At 55.3% G+C, this 15,777-nt stretch overlaps 22 non-coding genes across 22 annotated transcripts; all 22 read left to right on the forward strand.

The window, feature by feature from the left end:
- Positions 1-653: 653 nt before the first annotated feature.
- On the forward strand, positions 654-766 carry LOC119892893. The gene has a single exon (XR_005442676.1). It is a non-coding gene; the product is annotated as a U5 spliceosomal RNA (small nuclear RNA).
- A 183-nt stretch (positions 767-949) lies between these two features.
- LOC119892872 lies at positions 950-1,141 on the forward strand. Its single transcript, XR_005442657.1, has one exon. It is a non-coding gene; the product is annotated as a U2 spliceosomal RNA (small nuclear RNA).
- A 969-nt stretch (positions 1,142-2,110) lies between these two features.
- On the forward strand, positions 2,111-2,223 carry LOC119892894. Its single transcript, XR_005442677.1, has one exon. It is a non-coding gene; the product is annotated as a U5 spliceosomal RNA (small nuclear RNA).
- A 183-nt stretch (positions 2,224-2,406) lies between these two features.
- LOC119892873 lies at positions 2,407-2,598 on the forward strand. The gene has a single exon (XR_005442658.1). It is a non-coding gene; the product is annotated as a U2 spliceosomal RNA (small nuclear RNA).
- Positions 2,599-3,567: 969 nt separating this feature from the next.
- On the forward strand, positions 3,568-3,680 carry LOC119892895. Its single transcript, XR_005442678.1, has one exon. It is a non-coding gene; the product is annotated as a U5 spliceosomal RNA (small nuclear RNA).
- A 182-nt stretch (positions 3,681-3,862) lies between these two features.
- Positions 3,863-4,054, forward strand: LOC119892874. The gene has a single exon (XR_005442659.1). It is a non-coding gene; the product is annotated as a U2 spliceosomal RNA (small nuclear RNA).
- A 969-nt stretch (positions 4,055-5,023) lies between these two features.
- Positions 5,024-5,138, forward strand: LOC119892901. The gene has a single exon (XR_005442683.1). It is a non-coding gene; the product is annotated as a U5 spliceosomal RNA (small nuclear RNA).
- Positions 5,139-5,318: 180 nt separating this feature from the next.
- Positions 5,319-5,507, forward strand: LOC119892883. The gene has a single exon (XR_005442667.1). It is a non-coding gene; the product is annotated as a U2 spliceosomal RNA (small nuclear RNA).
- A 965-nt stretch (positions 5,508-6,472) lies between these two features.
- On the forward strand, positions 6,473-6,587 carry LOC119892902. The gene has a single exon (XR_005442684.1). It is a non-coding gene; the product is annotated as a U5 spliceosomal RNA (small nuclear RNA).
- Positions 6,588-6,767: 180 nt separating this feature from the next.
- On the forward strand, positions 6,768-6,958 carry LOC119892879. Its single transcript, XR_005442664.1, has one exon. It is a non-coding gene; the product is annotated as a U2 spliceosomal RNA (small nuclear RNA).
- Positions 6,959-7,918: 960 nt separating this feature from the next.
- LOC119892906 lies at positions 7,919-8,029 on the forward strand. Its single transcript, XR_005442688.1, has one exon. It is a non-coding gene; the product is annotated as a U5 spliceosomal RNA (small nuclear RNA).
- Positions 8,030-8,211: 182 nt separating this feature from the next.
- LOC119892877 lies at positions 8,212-8,402 on the forward strand. Its single transcript, XR_005442662.1, has one exon. It is a non-coding gene; the product is annotated as a U2 spliceosomal RNA (small nuclear RNA).
- A 966-nt stretch (positions 8,403-9,368) lies between these two features.
- Positions 9,369-9,481, forward strand: LOC119892897. The gene has a single exon (XR_005442679.1). It is a non-coding gene; the product is annotated as a U5 spliceosomal RNA (small nuclear RNA).
- A 182-nt stretch (positions 9,482-9,663) lies between these two features.
- LOC119892875 lies at positions 9,664-9,855 on the forward strand. Its single transcript, XR_005442660.1, has one exon. It is a non-coding gene; the product is annotated as a U2 spliceosomal RNA (small nuclear RNA).
- Positions 9,856-10,821: 966 nt separating this feature from the next.
- On the forward strand, positions 10,822-10,933 carry LOC119892903. Its single transcript, XR_005442685.1, has one exon. It is a non-coding gene; the product is annotated as a U5 spliceosomal RNA (small nuclear RNA).
- Positions 10,934-11,110: 177 nt separating this feature from the next.
- LOC119892884 lies at positions 11,111-11,299 on the forward strand. The gene has a single exon (XR_005442668.1). It is a non-coding gene; the product is annotated as a U2 spliceosomal RNA (small nuclear RNA).
- Positions 11,300-12,259: 960 nt separating this feature from the next.
- On the forward strand, positions 12,260-12,372 carry LOC119892898. The gene has a single exon (XR_005442680.1). It is a non-coding gene; the product is annotated as a U5 spliceosomal RNA (small nuclear RNA).
- Positions 12,373-12,553: 181 nt separating this feature from the next.
- Positions 12,554-12,739, forward strand: LOC119892882. The gene has a single exon (XR_005442666.1). It is a non-coding gene; the product is annotated as a U2 spliceosomal RNA (small nuclear RNA).
- A 966-nt stretch (positions 12,740-13,705) lies between these two features.
- LOC119892899 lies at positions 13,706-13,818 on the forward strand. Its single transcript, XR_005442681.1, has one exon. It is a non-coding gene; the product is annotated as a U5 spliceosomal RNA (small nuclear RNA).
- A 177-nt stretch (positions 13,819-13,995) lies between these two features.
- Positions 13,996-14,187, forward strand: LOC119892876. The gene has a single exon (XR_005442661.1). It is a non-coding gene; the product is annotated as a U2 spliceosomal RNA (small nuclear RNA).
- Positions 14,188-15,150: 963 nt separating this feature from the next.
- Positions 15,151-15,264, forward strand: LOC119892905. The gene has a single exon (XR_005442687.1). It is a non-coding gene; the product is annotated as a U5 spliceosomal RNA (small nuclear RNA).
- Positions 15,265-15,439: 175 nt separating this feature from the next.
- Positions 15,440-15,630, forward strand: LOC119892878. Its single transcript, XR_005442663.1, has one exon. It is a non-coding gene; the product is annotated as a U2 spliceosomal RNA (small nuclear RNA).
- The last annotated feature ends 147 nt before the right edge of the window (positions 15,631-15,777 follow it).

The raw sequence follows: 15,777 nt of genomic DNA on the forward strand, positions 1-15,777 counted from the left end.
GAGGGGACACTGCGGCGCCTCCGTAGGCCCGGCACGGTTGGCCAACACGGTGGAGGAACCGCAGCGTAGAAAGGATACAAGAAACTAAAACACCTCAAATGAAGCAAGAAAACCTGCTACAACTGCTAAATCGGTGAATAAAACACACTTACCTTCTCGTCTTTGGTCTGGTCAAGGTGGCAGTCCGGCAGAGGACAGGTAGGCAGTCCTCGGGACCAATGAATTCCTTGTTGCAAAAGTTTTTCAGCTACGGCAAAGTTGAAATTTTATTCACAAGGAATGAGGTGAATCTCCTCCCAGAAAAGCTGGTGACACAAAACGAAGCCCCAAACCGGCAAAGGTTTTAACCAGAAAGAGGAGGCCATTGCAGTCTTGGCCAAAAGGCCGAGAAGCGATCGGCCACATTTCCCCTCCCTTTCTCTCACTCGTCATCGAGAGGCTACAAGAGCCCGAGTCGTTCGGTAGCCTCTGTCCAAAAGCCAGGCCTTCGTCTCTCCGCAGCCCGATTGGATAGAGCCTGCCATGACCTGGGGAGGGGTAGGGGAACGGGCGTGGCCTGGTACTTGGGACTCGAGAGGCAGAGTGAGGCTTACCGTGAGGGTAGTGGCCGGGACGACTAGGCTCGTCGGCGGCTCTGGAGGAGGGGCCCGTACTTACTCGGGTTTCTCTTCATAACGTACAAGTCTTTCGCCTTTTACTAAAGACTTCCGTGGAGAGGGACGCCAATGAGTTAAAACTATTTTTGGCAGGCTCTGCCGTGTGGCCGAGCCTCGTGCGTTTGTGAAAAGGAAATAAAACGCCGCCCCCGGCAAGGTTGAGCGGTGCGACGAGGCGCGCTCGGGAGGAGGTGCTGAGACTCAGCCGTTGTTATGCGCAGTTGAAACCACTGCGCCACGGCAGGGGGAGAACTGCTCCGGGAGGTGGGCGCTGGAAGCAACCAGCGGGGGTTATCGCTTCTCGGCCTTTTGGCTAAGATCAAGTGTAGTATCTGTTCTTATCAGTTTAATATCTGATATGTCCCCTATAAGGGGGCAACATATTAAATGGATTTTTAGCACCGGGAGCTGAGACGAGGGGCTTGCTCCGTCCACTCCACGCATCGACCCGGTATTGCAGTGCCTCCGGGGGCGGTGCACCCTTCTCCTGCCTTGTGTAAAACCAAAATACTGACCCAAACGCAGAGGTTCGTCGCTCTGCCGGACGCCGGCCCGAAAAAGGCGCCAGTCGAGGGGGGGCGGCCAGCTGAAGCCTCGAAGAAGGCAGCGAGATTTGCACTTTATGATTGGCAGACGACGAGGGGATATTTGGGACCGGCATGGCTGTTAAATGTGCCCTGCACTTCCCCTCCCTTTCTCCCACTCGTCATCGAGAGCCCGAGTATTTCGGATGCTCGGTAGCCTGTGTCCAAAAGCCAGGCCTTCATTTCTCCGATTGGATAGAGCCTCTCAGAAGGTGGGGAGGGGACACTGCGGCGCCTCCGTAGGCCCGGCACGGTTGGCCAACACGGTGGAGGAACCGCAGCGTAGAAAGGATACAAGAAACTAAAACACCTCAAATGAAGCAAGAAAACCTGCTACAACTGCTAAATCGGTGAATAAAACACACTTACCTTCTCGTCTTTGGTCTGGTCAAGGTGGCAGTCCGGCAGAGGACAGGTAGGCAGTCCTCGGGACCAATGAATTCCTTGTTGCAAAAGTTTTTCAGCTACGGCAAAGTTGAAATTTTATTCACAAGGAATGAGGTGAATCTCCTCCCAGAAAAGCTGGTGACACAAAACGAAGCCCCAAACCGGCAAAGGTTTTAACCAGAAAGAGGAGGCCATTGCAGTCTTGGCCAAAAGGCCGAGAAGCGATCGGCCACATTTCCCCTCCCTTTCTCTCACTCGTCATCGAGAGGCTACAAGAGCCCGAGTCGTTCGGTAGCCTCTGTCCAAAAGCCAGGCCTTCGTCTCTCCGCAGCCCGATTGGATAGAGCCTGCCATGACCTGGGGAGGGGTAGGGGAACGGGCGTGGCCTGGTACTTGGGACTCGAGAGGCAGAGTGAGGCTTACCGTGAGGGTAGTGGCCGGGACGACTAGGCTCGTCGGCGGCTCTGGAGGAGGGGCCCGTACTTACTCGGGTTTCTCTTCATAACGTACAAGTCTTTCGCCTTTTACTAAAGACTTCCGTGGAGAGGGACGCCAATGAGTTAAAACTATTTTTGGCAGGCTCTGCCGTGTGGCCGAGCCTCGTGCGTTTGTGAAAAGGAAATAAAACGCCGCCCCCGGCAAGGTTGAGCGGTGCGACGAGGCGCGCTCGGGAGGAGGTGCTGAGACTCAGCCGTTGTTATGCGCAGTTGAAACCACTGCGCCACGGCAGGGGGAGAACTGCTCCGGGAGGTGGGCGCTGGAAGCAACCAGCGGGGGTTATCGCTTCTCGGCCTTTTGGCTAAGATCAAGTGTAGTATCTGTTCTTATCAGTTTAATATCTGATATGTCCCCTATAAGGGGGCAACATATTAAATGGATTTTTAGCACCGGGAGCTGAGACGAGGGGCTTGCTCCGTCCACTCCACGCATCGACCCGGTATTGCAGTGCCTCCGGGGGCGGTGCACCCTTCTCCTGCCTTGTGTAAAACCAAAATACTGACCCAAACGCAGAGGTTCGTCGCTCTGCCGGACGCCGGCCCGAAAAAGGCGCCAGTCGAGGGGGGGCGGCCAGCTGAAGCCTCGAAGAAGGCAGCGAGATTTGCACTTTATGATTGGCAGACGACGAGGGGATATTTGGGACCGGCATGGCTGTTAAATGTGCCCTGCACTTCCCCTCCCTTTCTCCCACTCGTCATCGAGAGCCCGAGTATTTCGGATGCTCGGTAGCCTGTGTCCAAAAGCCAGGCCTTCATTTCTCCGATTGGATAGAGCCTCTCAGAAGGTGGGGAGGGGACACTGCGGCGCCTCCGTAGGCCCGGCACGGTTGGCCAACACGGTGGAGGAACCGCAGCGTAGAAAGGATACAAGAAACTAAAACACCTCAAATGAAGCAAGAAAACCTGCTACAACTGCTAAATCGGTGAATAAAACACACTTACCTTCTCGTCTTTGGTCTGGTCAAGGTGGCAGTCCGGCAGAGGACAGGTAGGCAGTCCTCGGGACCAATGAATTCCTTGTTGCAAAAGTTTTTCAGCTACGGCAAAGTTGAAATTTTATTCACAAGGAATGAGGTGAATCTCCTCCCAGAAAAGCTGGTGACACAAAACGAAGCCCCAAACCGGCAAAGGTTTTAACCAGAAAGAGGAGGCCATTGCAGTCTTGGCCAAAAGGCCGAGAAGCGATCGGCCACATTTCCCCTCCCTTTCTCTCACTCGTCATCGAGAGGCTACAAGAGCCCGAGTCGTTCGGTAGCCTCTGTCCAAAAGCCAGGCCTTCGTCTCTCCGCAGCCCGATTGGATAGAGCCTGCCATGACCTGGGGAGGGGTAGGGGAACGGGCGTGGCCTGGTACTTGGGACTCGAGAGGCAGAGTGAGGCTTACCGTGAGGGTAGTGGCCGGGACGACTAGGCTCGTCGGCGGCTCTGGAGGAGGGGCCCGTACTTACTCGGGTTTCTCTTCATAACGTACAAGTCTTTCGCCTTTTACTAAAGACTTCCGTGGAGAGGGACGCCAATGAGTTAAAACTATTTTTGGCAGGCTCTGCCGTGTGGCCGAGCCTCGTGCGTTTGTGAAAAGGAAATAAAACGCCGCCCCGGCAAGGTTGAGCGGTGCGACGAGGCGCGCTCGGGAGGAGGTGCTGAGACTCAGCCGTTGTTATGCGCAGTTGAAACCACTGCGCCACGGCAGGGGGAGAACTGCTCCGGGAGGTGGGCGCTGGAAGCAACCAGCGGGGGTTATCGCTTCTCGGCCTTTTGGCTAAGATCAAGTGTAGTATCTGTTCTTATCAGTTTAATATCTGATATGTCCCCTATAAGGGGGCAACATATTAAATGGATTTTTAGCACCGGGAGCTGAGACGAGGGGCTTGCTCCGTCCACTCCACGCATCGACCCGGTATTGCAGTGCCTCCGGGGGCGGTGCACCCTTCTCCTGCCTTGTGTAAAACCAAAATACTGACCCAAACGCAGAGGTTCGTCGCTCTGCCGGACGCCGGCCCGAAAAAGGCGCCAGTCGAGGGGGGGCGGCCAGCTGAAGCCTCGAAGAAGGCAGCGAGATTTGCACTTTATGATTGGCAGACGACGAGGGGATATTTGGGACCGGCATGGCTGTTAAATGTGCCCTGCACTTCCCCTCCCTTTCTCCCACTCGTCATCGAGAGCCCGAGTATTTCGGATGCTCGGTAGCCTGTGTCCAAAAGCCAGGCCTTCATTTCTCCGATTGGATAGAGCCTCTCAGAAGGTGGGGAGGGGACACTGCGGCGCCTCCGTAGGCCCGGCACGGTTGGCCAACACGGTGGAGGAACCGCAGCGTAGAAAGGATACAAGAAACTAAAACACCTCAAATGAAGCAAGAAAACCTGCTACAACTGCTAAATCGGTGAATAAAACACACTTACCTTCTCGTCTTTGGTCTGGTCAAGGTGGCAGTCCGGCAGAGGACAGGTAGGCAGTCCTCGGGACCAATGAATTCCTTGTTGCAAAAGTTTTTCAGCTACGGCAAAGTTGAAATTTTATTCACAAGGAATGAGGTGAATCTCCTCCCAGAAAAGCTGGTGACACAAAACGAAGCCCCAAACCGGCAAAGGTTTTAACCAGAAAGAGGAGGCCATTGCAGTCTTGGCCAAAAGGCCGAGAAGCGATCGGCCACATTTCCCCTCCCTTTCTCTCACTCGTCATCGAGAGGCTACAAGAGCCCGAGTCGTTCGGTAGCCTCTGTCCAAAAGCCAGGCCTTCGTCTCTCCGCAGCCCGATTGGATAGAGCCTGCCATGACCTGGGGAGGGGTAGGGGAACGGGCGTGGCCTGGTACTTGGGACTCGAGAGGCAGAGTGAGGCTTACCGTGAGGGTAGTGGCCGGGACGACTAGGCTCGTCGGCGGCTCTGGAGGAGGGGCCCGTACTTACTCGGGTTTCTCTTCATAACGTACAAGTCTTTCGCCTTTTACTAAAGACTTCCGTGGAGAGGGACGCCAATGAGTTAAAACTATTTTGGCAGGCTCTGCCGTGTGGCCGAGCCTCGTGCGTTTGTGAAAAGGAAATAAAACGCCGCCCCCGGCAAGGTTGAGCGGTGCGACGAGGCGCGCTCGGGAGGAGGTGCTGAGACTCAGCCGTTGTTATGCGCAGTTGAAACCACTGCGCCACGGCAGGGGGAGAACTGCTCCGGGAGGTGGGCGCTGGAAGCAACCAGCGGGGGTTATCGCTTCTCGGCCTTTTGGCTAAGATCAAGTGTAGTATGTCTTATCAGTTTAATATCTGATATGTCCCCTATAAGGGGGCAACATATTAAATGGATTTTTAGCACCGGGAGCTGAGACGAGGGGCTTGCTCCGTCCACTCCACGCATCGACCCGGTATTGCAGTGCCTCCGGGGGCGGTGCACCCTTCTCCTGCCTTGTGTAAAACCAAAATACTGACCCAAACGCAGAGGTTCGTCGCTCTGCCGGACGCCGGCCCGAAAAAGGCGCCAGTCGAGGGGGGGCGGCCAGCTGAAGCCTCGAAGAAGGCAGCGAGATTTGCACTTTATGATTGGCAGACGACGAGGGGATATTTGGGACCGGCATGGCTGTTAAATGTGCCCTGCACTTCCCTCCCTTTCTCCCACTCGTCATCGAGAGCCCGAGTATTTCGGATGCTCGGTAGCCTGTGTCCAAAAGCCAGGCCTTCATTTCTCCGATTGGATAGAGCCTCTCAGAAGGTGGGGAGGGGACACTGCGGCGCCTCCGTAGGCCCGGCACGGTTGGCCAACACGGTGGAGGAACCGCAGCGTAGAAAGGATACAAGAAACTAAAACACCTCAAATGAAGCAAGAAAACCTGCTACAACTGCTAAATCGGTGAATAAAAACACTTACTTTCGTCTTTGGTCTGGTCAAGGTGGCAGTCCGGCAGAGGACAGGTAGGCAGTCCTCGGGACCAATGAATTCCTTGTTGCAAAAGTTTTTCAGCTACGGCAAAGTTGAAATTTTATTCACAAGGAATGAGGTGAATCTCCTCCCAGAAAAGCTGGTGACACAAAACGAAGCCCCAAACCGGCAAAGGTTTTAACCAGAAAGAGGAGGCCATTGCAGTCTTGGCCAAAAGGCCGAGAAGCGATCGGCCACATTTCCCCTCCCTTTCTCTCACTCGTCATCGAGAGGCTACAAGAGCCCGAGTCGTTCGGTAGCCTCTGTCCAAAAGCCAGGCCTTCGTCTCTCCGCAGCCCGATTGGATAGAGCCTGCCATGACCTGGGGAGGGGTAGGGGAACGGGCGTGGCCTGGTACTTGGGACTCGAGAGGCAGAGTGAGGCTTACCGTGAGGGTAGTGGCCGGGACGACTAGGCTCGTCGCGGGCTCTGGAGGAGGGGCCCGTACTTACTCGGGTTTCTCTTCATAACGTACAAGTCTTTCGCCTTTTACTAAAGACTTCCGTGGAGAGGGACGCCAATGAGTTAAAACTATTTTGGCAGGCTCTGCCGTGTGGCCGAGCCTCGTGCGTTTGTGAAAAGGAAATAAAACGCCGCCCCCGGCAAGGTTGAGCGGTGCGACGAGGCGCGCTCGGGAGGAGGTGCTGAGACTCAGCCGTTGTTATGCGCAGTTGAAACCACTGCGCCACGGCAGGGGGAGAACTGCTCCGGGAGGTGGGCGCTGGAAGCAACCAGCGGGGGTTATCGCTTCTCGGCCTTTTGGCTAAGATCAAGTGTAGTATCTGTTCTTATCAGTTTAATATCTGATATGTCCCCTATAAGGGGGCAACATATTAAATGGATTTTTAGCACCGGGAGCTGAGACGAGGGGCTTGCTCCGTCCACTCCACGCATCGACCCGGTATGCAGTGCCTCCGGGGGCGGTGCACCCTTCTCTGCCTTGTGTAAAACCAAAATACTGACCCAAACGCAGAGGTTCGTCGCTCTGCCGGACGCCGGCCCGAAAAAGGCGCCAGTCGAGGGGGGGCGGCCAGCTGAAGCCTCGAAGAAGGCAGCGAGATTTGCACTTTATGATTGGCAGACGACGAGGGGATATTTGGGACCGGCATGGCTGTTAAATGTGCCCTGCACTTCCCCTCCCTTTCTCCCACTCGTCATCGAGAGCCCGAGTATTTCGGATGCTCGGTAGCCTGTGTCCAAAAGCCAGGCCTTCATTTCTCCGATTGGATAGAGCCTCTCAGAAGGTGGGGAGGGGACACTGCGGCGCCTCCGTAGGCCCGGCACGGTTGGCCAACACGGTGGAGGAACCGCAGCGTAGAAAGGATACAAGAAACTAAAACACCTCAAATGAAGCAAGAAAACCTGCTACAACTGCTAAATCGGTGAATAAAAACACTTACTTCGTCTTTGGTCTGGTCAAGGTGGCAGTCCGGCAGAGGACAGGTAGGCAGTCCTCGGGACCAATGAATTCCTTGTTGCAAAAGTTTTTCAGCTACGGCAAAGTTGAAATTTTATTCACAAGGAATGAGGTGAATCTCCTCCCAGAAAAGCTGGTGACACAAAACGAAGCCCCAAACGGCAAAGGTTTTAACCAGAAAGAGGAGGCCATTGCAGTCTTGGCCAAAAGGCCGAGAAGCGATCGGCCACATTTCCCCTCCCTTTCTCTCACTCGTCATCGAGAGGCTACAAGAGCCCGAGTCGTTCGGTAGCCTCTGTCCAAAAGCCAGGCCTTCGTCTCTCGCAGCGATTGGATAGAGCCTGCCATGACCTGGGGAGGGGTAGGGGAACGGGCGTGGCCTGGTACTTGGGACTCGAGAGGCAGAGTGAGGCTTACCGTGAGGGTAGTGGCCGGGACGACTAGGCTCGTCGGCGGCTCTGGAGGAGGGGCCCGTACTTACTCGGGTTCTCTTCATAACGTACAAGTCTTCGCCTTTTACTAAAGACTTCCGTGGAGAGGGACGCCAATGAGTTAAAACTATTTTTGGCAGGCTCTGCCGTGTGGCCGAGCCTCGTGCGTTTGTGAAAAGGAAATAAAACGCCGCCCCCGGCAAGGTTGAGCGGTGCGACGAGGCGCGCTCGGGAGGAGGTGCTGAGACTCAGCCGTTGTTATGCGCAGTTGAAACCACTGCGCCACGGCAGGGGAGAACTGCTCCGGGAGGTGGGCGCTGGAAGCAACCAGCGGGGGTTATCGCTTCTCGGCCTTTTGGCTAAGATCAAGTGTAGTATCTGTTCTTATCAGTTTAATATCTGATATGTCCCCTATAAGGGGCAACATATTAAATGGATTTTTAGCACCGGGAGCTGAGACGAGGGGCTTGCTCCGTCCACTCCACGCATCGACCCGGTATTGCAGTGCCTCCGGGGGCGGTGCACCCTTCTCCTGCCTTGTGTAAAACCAAAATACTGACCCAAACGCAGAGGTTCGTCGCTCTGCCGGACGCCGGCCCGAAAAAGGCGCCAGTCGAGGGGGGGCGGCCAGCTGAAGCCTCGAAGAAGGCAGCGAGATTTGCACTTTATGATTGGCAGACGACGAGGGGATATTTGGGACCGGCATGGCTGTTAAATGTGCCCTGCACTTCCCCTCCCTTTCTCCCACTCGTCATCGAGAGCCCGAGTATTTCGGATGCTCGGTAGCCTGTGTCCAAAAGCCAGGCCTTCATTTCTCCGATTGGATAGAGCCTCTCAGAAGGTGGGGAGGGGACACTGCGGCGCCTCCGTAGGCCCGGCACGGTTGGCCAACACGGTGGAGGAACCGCAGCGTAGAAAGGATACAAAACTAAAACACCTCAAATGAAGCAAGAAAACCTGCTACAACTGCTAAATCGGTGAATAAACACACTTACCTTCTCGTCTTTGGTCTGGTCAAGGTGGCAGTCCGGCAGAGGACAGGTAGGCAGTCCTCGGGACCAATGAATTCCTTGTTGCAAAAGTTTTTCAGCTACGGCAAAGTTGAAATTTTATTCACAAGGAATGAGGTGAATCTCCTCCCAGAAAAGCTGGTGACACAAAACGAAGCCCCAAACCGGCAAAGGTTTTAACCAGAAAGAGGAGGCCATTGCAGTCTTGGCCAAAAGGCCGAGAAGCGATCGGCCACATTTCCCCTCCCTTTCTCTCACTCGTCATCGAGAGGCTACAAGAGCCCGAGTCGTTCGGTAGCCTCTGTCCAAAAGCCAGGCCTTCGTCTCTCCGCAGCCCGATTGGATAGAGCCTGCCATGACCTGGGGAGGGGTAGGGGAACGGGCGTGGCCTGGTACTTGGGACTCGAGAGGCAGAGTGAGGCTTACCGTGAGGGTAGTGGCCGGGACGACTAGGCTCGTCGGCGGCTCTGGAGGAGGGGCCCGTACTTACTCGGGTTTCTCTTCATAACGTACAAGTCTTTCGCCTTTTACTAAAGACTTCCGTGGAGAGGGACGCCAATGAGTTAAAACTATTTTTGGCAGGCTCTGCCGTGTGGCCGAGCCTCGTGCGTTTGTGAAAAGGAAATAAAACGCCGCCCCCGGCAAGGTTGAGCGGTGCGACGAGGCGCGCTCGGGAGGAGGTGCTGAGACTCAGCCGTTGTTATGCGCAGTTGAAACCACTGCGCCACGGCAGGGGAGAACTGCTCCGGGAGGTGGGCGCTGGAAGCAACCAGCGGGGGTTATCGCTTCTCGGCCTTTTGGCTAAGATCAAGTGTAGTATCTGTTCTTATCAGTTTAATATCTGATATGTCCCCTATAAGGGGGCAACATATTAAATGGATTTTTAGCACCGGGAGCTGAGACGAGGGGCTTGCTCCGTCCACTCCACGCATCGACCCGGTATTGCAGTGCCTCCGGGGGCGGTGCACCCTTCTCCTGCCTTGTGTAAAACCAAAATACTGACCCAAACGCAGAGGTTCGTCGCTCTGCCGGACGCCGGCCCGAAAAAGGCGCCAGTCGAGGGGGGGCGGCCAGCTGAAGCCTCGAAGAAGGCAGCGAGATTTGCACTTTATGATTGGCAGACGACGAGGGGATATTTGGGACCGGCATGGCTGTTAAATGTGCCCTGCACTTCCCCTCCCTTTCTCCCACTCGTCATCGAGAGCCCGAGTATTTCGGATGCTCGGTAGCCTGTGTCCAAAAGCCAGGCCTTCATTTCTCCGATTGGATAGAGCCTCTCAGAAGGTGGGGAGGGGACACTGCGGCGCCTCCGTAGGCCCGGCACGGTTGGCCAACACGGTGGAGGAACCGCAGCGTAGAAAGGATACAAGAAACTAAAACACCTCAAATGAAGCAAGAAAACCTGCTACAACTGCTAAATCGGTGAATAAAACACACTTACCTTCTCGTCTTTGGTCTGGTCAAGGTGGCAGTCCGGCAGAGGACAGGTAGGCAGTCCTCGGGACCAATGAATTCCTTGTTGCAAAAGTTTTTCAGCTACGGCAAAGTTGAAATTTTATTCACAAGGAATGAGGTGAATCTCCTCCCAGAAAAGCTGGTGACACAAAACGAAGCCCCAAACCGGCAAAGGTTTTAACCAGAAAGAGGCCATTGCAGTCTTGGCCAAAAGGCCGAGAAGCGATCGGCCACATTTCCCCTCCCTTTCTCTCACTCGTCATCGAGAGGCTACAAGAGCCCGAGTCGTTCGGTAGCCTCTGTCCAAAAGCCAGGCCTTCGTCTCTCCGCAGCCCGATTGGATAGAGCCTGCCATGACCTGGGGAGGGGTAGGGGAACGGGCGTGGCCTGGTACTTGGGACTCGAGAGGCAGAGTGAGGCTTACCGTGAGGGTAGTGGCCGGGACGACTAGGCTCGTCGGCGGCTCTGGAGGAGGGGCCCGTACTTACTCGGGTTTCTCTTCATAACGTACAAGTCTTTCGCCTTTTACTAAAGACTTCCGTGGAGGGGACGCCAATGAGTTAAAACTATTTTTGGCAGGCTCTGCCGTGTGGCCGAGCCTCGTGCGTTTGTGAAAAGGAAATAAAACGCCGCCCCCGGTTGAGCGGTGCGACGAGGCGCGCTCGGGAGGAGGTGCTGAGACTCAGCCGTTGTTATGCGCAGTTGAAACCACTGCGCCACGGCAGGGGGAGAACTGCTCCGGGAGGTGGGCGCTGGAAGCAACCAGCGGGGTTATCGCTTCTCGGCCTTTTGGCTAAGATCAAGTGTAGTATCTGTTCTTATCAGTTTAATATCTGATATGTCCCCTATAAGGGGCAACATATTAAATGGATTTTTAGCACCGGGAGCTGAGACGAGGGGCTTGCTCCGTCCACTCCACGCATCGACCCTATTGCAGTGCCTCCGGGGGCGGTGCACCCTTCTCCTGCCTTGTGTAAAACCAAAATACTGACCCAAACGCAGAGGTTCGTCGCTCTGCCGGACGCCGGCCCGAAAAGGCGCCAGTCGAGGGGGGCGGCCAGCTGAAGCCTCGAAGAAGGCAGCGAGATTTGCACTTTATGATTGGCAGACGACGAGGGGATATTTGGGACCGGCATGGCTGTTAAATGTGCCCTGCACTTCCCCTCCCTTTCTCCCCTCGTCATCGAGAGCCCGAGTATTTCGGATGCTCGGTAGCCTGTGTCCAAAAGCCAGGCCTTCATTTCTCCGATTGGATAGAGCCTCTCAGAAGGTGGGGAGGGGACACTGCGGCGCCTCCGTAGGCCCGGCACGGTTGGCCAACACGGTGGAGGAACCGCAGCGTAGAAAGGATACAAGAAACTAAACACCTCAAATGAAGCAAGAAACCTGCTACAACTGCTAAATCGGTGAATAAACACACTTACCTTCTCGTCTTTGGTCTGGTCAAGGTGGCAGTCCGGCAGAGGACAGGTAGGCAGTCCTCGGGACCAATGAATTCCTTGTTGCAAAAGTTTTTCAGCTACGGCAAAGTTGAAATTTTATTCACAAGGAATGAGGTGAATCTCCTCCCAGAAAAGCTGGTGACACAAACGAAGCCCCAAACCGGCAAAGGTTTTAACCAGAAAGAGGAGGCCATTGCAGTCTTGGCCAAAAGGCCGAGAAGCGATCGGCCACATTTCCCCTCCCTTTCTCTCACTCGTCATCGAGAGGCTACAAGAGCCCGAGTCGTTCGGTAGCCTCTGTCCAAAAGCCAGGCCTTCGTCTCTCCGCAGCCCGATTGGATAGAGCCTGCCATGACCTGGGAGGGTAGGGGAACGGGCGTGGCCTGGTACTTGGGACTCGAGAGGCAGAGTGAGGCTTACCGTGAGGGTAGTGGCCGGGACGACTAGGCTCGTCGGCGGCTCTGGAGGAGGGGCCCGTACTTACTCGGGTTTCTCTTCATAACGTACAAGTCTTTCGCCTTTTACTAAAGACTTCCGTGGAGAGGGACGCCAATGAGTTAAAACTATTTTTGGCAGGCTCTGCCGTGTGGCCGAGCCTCGTGCGTTTGTGAAAAGGAAATAAAACGCCGCCCCCGGCAAGGTTGAGCGGTGCGACGAGGCGCGCTCGGGAGGAGGTGCTGAGACTCAGCCGTTGTTATGCGCAGTTGAAACCACTGCGCCACGGCAGGGGGAGAACTGCTCCGGGAGGTGGGCGCTGGAAGCAACCAGCGGGGGTTCGCTTCTCGGCCTTTTGGCTAAGATCAAGTGTAGTATCTGTTCTTATCAGTTTAATATCTGATATGTCCCCTATAAGGGGGCAACATATTGGATTTTTAGCACCGGAGCTGAGACGAGGGCTTGCTCCGTCCACTCCACGCATCGACCCGGTATTGCAGTGCCTCCGGGGGCGGTGCACCCTTCTCCTGCCTTGTGTAAAACCAAAATACTGACCCAAACGCAGAGGTTCGTCGCTCTGCCGGACGCCGGCCCGAAAAAGGCGCCAGTCGAGGGGGGCGGCCAGCTGAAGCCTCGAAGAAGGCAGCGAGATTTGCACTTTATGATTGGCAGACGACGAGGGGATATTTGGGACCGGCATGGCTGTTAAATGTGCCCTGCACTTCCCCTCCCTTTCTCCCACTCGTCATCGAGAGCCCGAGTATTTCGGATGCTCGGTAGCCTGTGTCCAAAAGCCAGGCCTTCATTTCTCCGATTGGATAGAGCCTCTCAGAAGGTGGGGAGGGGACACTGCGGCGCCTCCGTAGGCCCGGCACGGTTGGCCAACACGGTGGAGGAACCGCAGCGTAGAAAGGATACAAGAAACTAAAACACCTCAAATGAAGCAAGAAAACCTGCTACAACTGCTAAATCGGTGAATAAAACACACTTACCTTCTCGTCTTTGGTCTGGTCAAGGTGGCAGTCCGGCAGAGGACAGGTAGGCAGTCCTCGGGACCAATGAATTCCTTGTTGCAAAGTTTTTCAGCTACGGCAAAGTTGAAATTTTATTCACAAGGAATGAGGTGAATCTCCTCCCAGAAAAGCTGGTGACACAAAACGAAGCCCCAAACCGGCAAAGGTTTTAACCAGAAAAGGAGGCCATTGCAGTCTTGGCCAAAAGGCCGAGAAGCGATCGGCCACATTTCCCCTCCCTTTCTCTCACTCGTCATCGAGAGGCTACAAGAGCCCGAGTCGTTCGGTAGCCTCTGTCCAAAAGCCAGGCCTTCGTCTCTCCGCAGCCCGATTGGATAGAGCCTGCCATGACCTGGGGAGGGGTAGGGGAACGGGCGTGGCCTGGTACTTGGGACTCGAGAGGCAGAGTGAGGCTTACCGTGAGGGTAGTGGCCGGGACGACTAGGCTCGTCGGCGGCTCTGGAGGAGGGGCCCGTACTTACTCGGGTTTCTCTTCATAACGTACAAGTCTTTCGCCTTTTACTAAAGACTTCCGTGGAGAGGGACGCCAATGAGTTAAAACTATTTTTGGCAGGCTCTGCCGTGTGGCCGAGCCTCGTGCGTTTGTGAAAAGGAAATAAAACGCCGCCCCCGGCAAGGTTGAGCGGTGCGACGAGGCGCGCTCGGAGGTGCTGAGACTCAGCCGTTGTTATGCGCAGTTGAAACCACTGCGCCACGGCAGGGGAGAACTGCTCCGGGAGGTGGGCGCTGGAAGCAACCAGCGGGGTTATCGCTTCTCGGCCTTTTGGCTAAGATCAAGTGTAGTATCTGTTCTTATCAGTTTAATATCTGATATGTCCCCTATAAGGGGGCAACATATTAAATGGATTTTTAGCACCGGGAGCTGAGACGAGGGGCTTGCTCCGTCCACTCCACGCATCGACCCGGTATTGCAGTGCCTCCGGGGGCGGTGCACCCTTCTCCTGCCTTGTGTAAAACCAAAATACTGACCCAAACGCAGAGGTTCGTCGCTCTGCCGGACGCCGGCCCGAAAAAGGCGCCAGTCGAGGGGGCGGCCAGCTGAAGCCTCGAAGAAGGCAGCGAGATTTGCACTTTATGATTGGCAGACGACGAGGGATATTTGGGACCGGCATGGCTGTTAAATGTGCCCTGCACTTCCCCTCCCTTTCTCCCACTCGTCATCGAGAGCCCGAGTATTTCGGATGCTCGGTAGCCTGTGTCCAAAAGCCAGGCCTTCATTTCTCCGATTGGATAGAGCCTCTCAGAAGGTGGGGAGGGGACACTGCGGCGCCTCCGTAGGCCCGGCACGGTTGGCCAACACGGTGGAGGAACCGCAGCGTAGAAAGGATACAAGAAACTAAACACCTCAAATGAAGCAAGAAAACCTGCTACAACTGCTAAATCGGTGAATAAAACACACTTACCTTCTCGTCTTTGGTCTGGTCAAGGTGGCAGTCCGGCAGAGGACAGGTAGGCAGTCCTCGGGACCAATGAATTCCTTGTTGCAAAAGTTTTTCAGCTACGGCAAAGTTGAAATTTTATTCACAAGGAATGAGGTGAATCTCCTCCCAGAAAAGCTGGTGACACAAAACGAAGCCCCAAACCGGCAAAGGTTTTAACCAGAAGAGGAGGCCATTGCAGTCTTGGCCAAAAGGCCGAGAAGCGATCGGCCACATTTCCCCTCCCTTTCTCTCACTCGTCATCGAGAGGCTACAAGAGCCCGAGTCGTTCGGTAGCCTCTGTCCAAAAGCCAGGCCTTCGTCTCTCCGCAGCCCGATTGGATAGAGCCTGCCATGACCTGGGAGGGGTAGGGGAACGGGCGTGGCCTGGTACTTGGGACTCGAGAGGCAGAGTGAGGCTTACCGTGAGGGTAGTGGCCGGGACGACTAGGCTCGTCGGCGGCTCTGGAGGAGGGGCCCGTACTTACTCGGGTTTCTCTTCATAACGTACAAGTCTTTCGCCTTTTACTAAAGACTTCCGTGGAGAGGACGCCAATGAGTTAAAACTATTTTGGCAGGCTCTGCCGTGTGGCCGAGCCTCGTGCGTTTGTGAAAAGGAAATAAAACGCCGCCCCCGGCAAGGTTGAGCGGTGCGACGAGGCGCGCTCGGAGAGGTGCTGAGACTCAGCCGTTGTTATGCGCAGTTGAAACCACTGCGCCACGGCAGGGGGAACTGCTCCGGGAGGTGGGCGCTGGAAGCAACCAGCGGGGTTATCGCTTCTCGGCCTTTTGGCTAAGATCAAGTGTAGTATCTGTTCTTATCAGTTTAATATCTGATATGTCCCCTATAAGGGGCAACATATTAAATGGATTTTTAGCACCGGGAGCTGAGACGAGGGGCTTGCTCCGTCCACTCCACGCATCGACCCGGTATTGCAGTGCCTCCGGGGGCGGTGCACCCTTCTCCTGCCTTGTGTAAAACCAAATACTGACCCAAACGCAGAGGTTCGTCGCTCTGCCGGACGCCGGCCCGAAAAAGGCGCCAGTCGAGGGGGCGGCCAGCTGAAGCCTCGAAGAAGGCAGCGAGATTTGCACTTTATGATTGGCAGAC

The sequence above is a fragment of the Micropterus salmoides genome, unplaced genomic scaffold (genome assembly GCF_014851395.1).
Source record: "Micropterus salmoides isolate LMB-PRFRI ecotype aquatic unplaced genomic scaffold, ASM1485139v1 Ms_hic_scaffold_745, whole genome shotgun sequence".
Taxonomy (NCBI): domain Eukaryota; kingdom Metazoa; phylum Chordata; class Actinopteri; order Centrarchiformes; family Centrarchidae; genus Micropterus; species Micropterus salmoides.